We start from the raw sequence: 6644 nt of genomic DNA on the forward strand, positions 1-6644 counted from the left end.
TCCCTCCCTCCTTCTGAAACAAGACCCATTCACTTGAACCTCCTTTCTATAATAGAAGCTTTTCCCCATCCCAGGCTGATCCTACAGAGAATTAGAGAGTGAATAAACCTTTGAGCTTTCAGGACTTGAAAGTACAAAGGAATGGTCTATAAAATGAATTAATTTAATTTCAGAATATCCTGGTCATGCCACTATTGCCAAATTCTTTATGCTTCCCACTTCAAACTGCCTCATTTTGTTGTATTTTATCCTGAATCAATATGTGGCAATATTAGGAGCATACTTATCTAATCTCAGCATCAGAAGGCTGGATTTACACAATCTGCATCTCACGTACAGAATATCAAGCTTTCTTTCATTATTACTTTATTTTACTGTGCATAGCAGCTCTAGGGCCTCTAAAAAAAACAGCTTTTAGTCAAATAACAATTAGAAAAACAGAACTGGGGTATAACTTGCATATTTTACACCTTAAATAGGTTGCCAAATTGCGTGTATTAATTTGTCCTTTTAGCTGTCCCAGGGATAGCTGTCCCTGCTATCTGGCATTGATACACAGCAATTTTATCTGTTTCTTGGTACAGCTCCATGAATGCAAAACCACACAAGAAATTCTAGTTCGGAGCATTGACCCTTCTTCATATTTTGAACAAGCTTTCACCTACTAAAAAGAGGTAAAAAGGTGATGTTAGAAAGTTCTACTATAGTAGTGTAATGTCTTGTGAGCATATCTATTTACAGAAGAAAGAACATCACCCCCATGTTTCACAAGGAAATGAGACCTGTAAAAAGAGTCAGACTGGAATTCTGTGGTGATGAGGAAAAGAGTCCCCACATATTGCATCCTTCTCTTTCTACAAAATAATTCCTATGTTAAGAAAAAACATATATGCATTTCTAATGGACTTATTTTTTCAATTTAAAAAAAAAAATTGTCGTCAGGATGGTGTTCAGGATTTTTTTATTGTTTTTTAATGGCTGAAGAGTTTGAGAAAATTGATAATCAGGAATCAACCTAGGCTGTAGAAACAGAAATTTTTGTCTCTAGTAATTTTTAGGATTTGGTTGGAAAAAAGATGAGAGTTTCAGCTGAGGCTGGGAGAAAGACACTGTGAAGATAAAGTTGTATGTCTTCTTTAGAGTTTATTTAAACTTCTCTTGTTTCAGAAGTAATTTTACCTCACACGGAAGATCCTTTATCCACATTAGAGTGCAGATATATTCCTCCTCCACCACCTTTTTGATAAATTTCAATTTCAAATAACTTAATGGCTAACAGCCCGCAATTGTTCTTTATATTAATAGAAATACATGGTCTCTTTTGAAGTTCAAGTAGTAATTCAGTTCTTAAAATTCTTCTGCTGTTTATAAATTATTTGAGCAGGGATGTCATAGCTTTTACAATCCCTGTTCAGCTACATTCTCTTGTTCAATTGGAAGCAACTTCTATACACTTAGGAATCAAATGTGTTAACTGGAACCACCGAGTCATCAATTATATTTCTTTTGAACTATGGATCCAAGGTATTAATTGTATCATGTGTCCACCTCATGAAATTAGTGAGAATGATTATGAGTAAACAATTTTTTTACTTAAAAATTTTCATAGAAATTTTTGTGGGTGTGTGCTAGAAAGTATGAGGCTTTAAATATAATTCCTAGTTCTCACTCTCCAAATTTCAATTCATTAAAACAGCTGCAACAAATCAGCAATGTGTGAAATTTTAGTAGGAAAAAACCCAAACAAATAAAAAAATTCAAACATAATTTTAAATAAGCAATAATATTTGATAGAGGAAAAGTACTTTTGAAACGAGATGCAGTTCTACAAATCACTTGTTGATAGACTGCTTCTGAAATAAAAGCTCCCTTCCACTACAGAGGTAGGTCATGAACTACCATATCCTAGAGTGTCTTGATTCTCCCACTTTAGGAACAAGGTAAGTCGAAGTGAGCTGAAATGAGTCACTGCTGCTAGAACTGAAGGTAAAGAGGGGTTGCTTATTTCATCAACTAATATTGAGGAAATCTGTAATTTCTACTTGGACTGAGTGTGAAAATTTCATAGCTCTGATTTTGTTTCAGGAAGCTGAAGAACTATAGATTGTTCAGGGGTTTCTGCCCACAACCATATCAGTCATGCAGGCAATGAGGGGCAGCTACCCCCTGTCACAGCATCTTACAAACAAGGCTTACAAAGATAAGCCAAAACTAGATTCTTTTTTTCAGATCAGTTAACAAGAAACCCAAAAAAATAAATACAGTGGCCAGGAGGATATTAATAAAGAGACAAAAACAGAGGGAGATAAACTAGACTGTTCACTGACAATTTCCAAACAAAAGGAGGAGCTAATTTACAGCAAGTCATTTTAAACACCTCATCCAAATCTGAGCTCAAAATAGTGATATTTCTTAAATACTGTGTGCAGCCACTTGGTAAGATGTGACATTCCTTAAATACTGTGTGCAGCCTGTGATTCTCTGATGATAATGGGAGGGGGGAGATAGGCAGAGGGAGATAGGATAGCAATAATACTTTAAAAATGTTTCTTCCCTTTAAAGAAGAGAAATTGTCTCCAATAAAGGAATATCTCTTCATTTTATCAGCTCTCTAGCCATTTCTTGTCACCAGATGAATACTAGAGTGCCTACTACAAAATACAAGAAAGAAAAATATATGCTTTAAATACAATAATTCGTTAAAAAATAGAAAAGAGATGCCTAGATTTTTTTTCTAGGATAAAAGGAACCAACCACTTTTTAAATCAAAACTGGGAGAGAGGGAAATTAAGAAAAAAACCAGAGGGAAAAACCAACAGGAGTAATATTGATGCAGCTATGGCAAAACCAAACAGACAGGCAGGGACAAGATTGCATCCAACCTCCAAAACACATGTAAAGTTGGAGCTAAAATGTCATATGCGTATGCAATTTATATGCAAAAATCTTTTACATAAAGCTACTAACTGCCAAGTCTTCTTTCACAACTTTTTCAAGGCTTGCAGTAACTCTGGGATTTTATATTCTCCCTCCATCACCTTACGGAAGGCACGACTGTCTGTGAAGAACATGGAAACTTTCTTAAGGTCATGGTATTAAATTCTTCTTTACATTGCTGGGCTGGTGGCTCAGCAGGAAAACCTATTTTTTGCTTGTGTTCAAGCAACTTCCCTGGCAGTTATTGCCTGCAACAGACTGTAGGGAAGTTGCCAACATTTAGAAGCTCTGATGATGTGAGCCAACCTTAGACTAATAATTTTTTTATCTCAATGTAAGTGGAAGAATTACATAAAAATAGACAATTTTTAACAGTATGGTATTCTGTTATGAGAGAAGACTAAATAACATGGGTGCCATATGAACATCTTTCTCCTATCTACAGCACCTAACTTTAGCATAGTCCATATGTCTATTTGTCTGATAGCTGAACTTATTGAAATAACATGGGATTACAAAAGAGTTCTAAAGCTCAGTGCCTCCAAACCTTTTGAGGTGAGACACCTATCAGTCGTAAACACTTTTTTTTGCATAACCCTCAAAAACAAAACCAATTAGCGAGTGCACTGGAATAGTACATGGGAAACCCAGACACATTTTTAAGAGTCCAGAAATCAGAATGAATGCTGTAGTCAGACATTTACTACAGTCTTGTACCTCTATCTCGATACATGCAAGAGCTTCTACCACAGTCTCTTAAGAAGCTGCAGCATGACAGCGTAGGGTGGAGAAGCAAGCCCCAGAAAACTCAGCCTGCACACACGAGTGAGTCAGTGGCGAGCACTGGTGATGGCATACAGAGGAACTGGAAAAAATTACTTCATTTCCAAGTTATTTTAAACTCAGACAGAGCAGTTTCCTTGAGATGAGAAAGATGGGCAAGGCCACCAGAAGGAGACAAGCAATGGTGTTACATTTTGCTTTCATTTCTCGTCTCTGTGGCGATTGTACATTGTCAGACTCTTCTGTGAGCATTTCCAGAGCAGAGGCCCTGACATATCTGCTCCCAGCAAACAGTTTAAATGTTGGCTTTAAATTCCTTAACAGATTCCAGGCCATCATCTTTTTTAATTAAATGCAAAAAAACTATGTTAATGCAACGTTAATGTTGAGATTGTCATTGGACAGATGTCAAGAAATTCAAAGTTATGGTTCCCACAGCAACCATAATTTAACGAACCCCTCCCCCACTTCCACAACCACCCTCCTGAAACATATTGGTCTCAAATTGTACAACAGGCATCAAAGTGAGGGGAAGATGTGAGAGGCAGAAACTGTGCCCAGGACCCTTTGGAGCTGCTGTAGATGGGCTGGACTTTGCCTCAGTCCTCCTGGAGGAGAAAGTACACCTAGTGGTGGCACTGGGACAGAGTGACCCCTATCTACACTTGACAGCAGTTATATTATTGTGTGGCAGGGGTAAACTGGGAACTAATTTCACTTACTTCAGCAGCATATTCAGCTGCATACCTAACCCAGGACAAATCAACCGTAACTGTAGTTACAAAAATGACCCCTATAGCCCATGTGTGAGTATCAAGCCAAATGCTGAAAGGAACCAGCTAATACATAACACAGCCAGCAAGGCAGGTGTATTACCGTAGCCACCACAGTCAACATCGCACAATGGAACTATCCTTTCTTTATTCATCCCAGTATACAACACACTTCATCACTATGCACCAGAGCGAACACTGAAACACACAAAGCACAGAAACAATAATTTCCAGTGAGATAACATTTTTCACAGTACAGCTTTTCAGATCATGATCTCTCAGGCTTTGTATGTAAAGGAAACATACAAATTTCTTCTAAAAAAAAGAGTCTGAAACTTAAAAAATAATCCAATGTAGTGCTAAAAATCATACATTTGGAAGCAGTACTGGTTTTCTGACATTTTATAATTTTCCTTATATGTCATTCCAACTAAGTCCTCAAAATTCAATACATCAAAAAAAATAAAAAATCCATTCACCCAATGACCTCATGACATCTCTCCTGCTAATATCACCTAGTGTGCTATAGGTCCCAACTGCCCTTCTTCTAAATTGTCTAATTAGAGTTAACCTAATTAAGTTAGCCGAACAATTACCTTCAATATATACTCAAGTTTTCTGCTTAATCTTCAGATCTGTAAAAGAACTTACATTCATGAAAGTACATCTGTTTTTTTCCAACTTTATTGTTTTCCTACACCTCTCCCTCCAAACCTCTTTAGAGGTATTTGAAGGACTGTTACAGCTACATACACTAATCTTCTGTCATTTTGCACTGCCTTTTTTTAAGATCTGAAGTCTTTGAATGACTCTACATTTAATCCTGAAGCCAGTGAGTTACATCAGTCCACCATTAAAACAGTTACTACATGCTACATTGCCAGGACCTCATCTGAGCAGAAATGATAAATTTCGAGGTAAAACACCATGAGAAAAGAGTACTTCTACTACTAGTGTTGCCTGACCATATAGGCCAGTGTTGGAGACAAGCAGAATTTGGATGTTTTACATCATTCACAAAACGTGAAGATTGATGCTGCTGGTGAATGGGGTAGCATGAGCACATCACTGTCATCCAGGGCTGGCTCAGCTGTGCCCATCTAAATGGAGACCAACTTCTTTTTTTTTTTTTTTTACCAGGTTTAAGACTGACATGGAAGAGAAAGAATCCTTACCAGAAAGTGTTTACAACTGCTACCTGTGTGTCCTGCATGCCCATTCACTAGTCTTGGCTTTAGGAAGCTTGCTAAAGGATTACTTCCTTAAGTTTTATCCCTAAAAAGCACTTGACCTGTGTGTGGAATGGAAAGAGAAGGTAACAAAGAGAGGGGAGAAGGAAATATGACCTGTAGGACATCCACCAAGTGATTTAAGTCCATGTATATAAAACGGCAATTTCACCTTTGAAAGACAAATCAAGTAATGCCTCTGACACTTACTCTTTCCTGTCAGACACTTCTTTTATCCTCAAGACTGCCCATAGCTTAAAAGTTGCATTATATCTTCTCCAGTGTTAGTGCAGCGGTTTCCCATTTGATTTCATATTCAGTTCATATTTGTGGAAGCAGGAGGGGCTCTTTACTTTACTTGATAAATGGCAACATCTGGCTTTGTGATGGGCCATCACTAGCATGTTTAAAGAGCTGCTGACGCTTTAGGGAAAACTTGGTAAAACATTTCATTTAGAGGCAATTCTAGTTATTTATTCTATTTTCTGCATTCCTCGTCCTCCACTTCATACTAGGGACATTTGCATGAAAACAGACCATAGATCCTGAAGAGTTCATCTTCACATAACATTTTTCATCTGATGTCCTAATCACTAATTGTGCTTGTGTCACAGCAATCATATCTGTAGCAACCACTCATGATGTCATAGAAAATTAGAGTTTCTGAGAAGGGTGATGAATAGGGCATAATGATATTAAAGGTCCAAACTCCTTATTATGGTACAGCAGTGTAAATTTGTTAGAAATCTGTAACAGAAAACTGAATCGTGCTATTGCTCTTATACAAGCACACACAGGACTTGACCTTTTCTTTTGGTTACAGAAACACAGTGAGCTAAACATTCCTGAATACCAGCATATTTATATAAATACCTTAACCTGTCTATATATAGATACTTTAAGCAATTGAAAAAATGAACAG

At 37.2% G+C, this 6644-nt stretch overlaps 1 long non-coding RNA gene across 1 annotated transcript; it reads right to left on the reverse strand.

The window, feature by feature from the left end:
- Positions 1-557: 557 nt before the first annotated feature.
- On the reverse strand, positions 558-6305 carry LOC113944473. Its single transcript, XR_003526700.1, has 3 exons — positions 6260-6305; positions 5669-5784; positions 558-664 (listed from the first exon to the last, which is right to left on the reverse strand). It is a non-coding gene; the product is annotated as an uncharacterized LOC113944473 (long non-coding RNA).
- Between the last annotated feature and the right edge of the window lie 339 nt (positions 6306-6644).

Source organism: Corapipo altera, unplaced genomic scaffold, assembly GCF_003945725.1.
Source record: "Corapipo altera isolate COAL_440 unplaced genomic scaffold, ASM394572v1 23, whole genome shotgun sequence".
NCBI lineage: Eukaryota > Metazoa > Chordata > Aves > Passeriformes > Pipridae > Corapipo > Corapipo altera.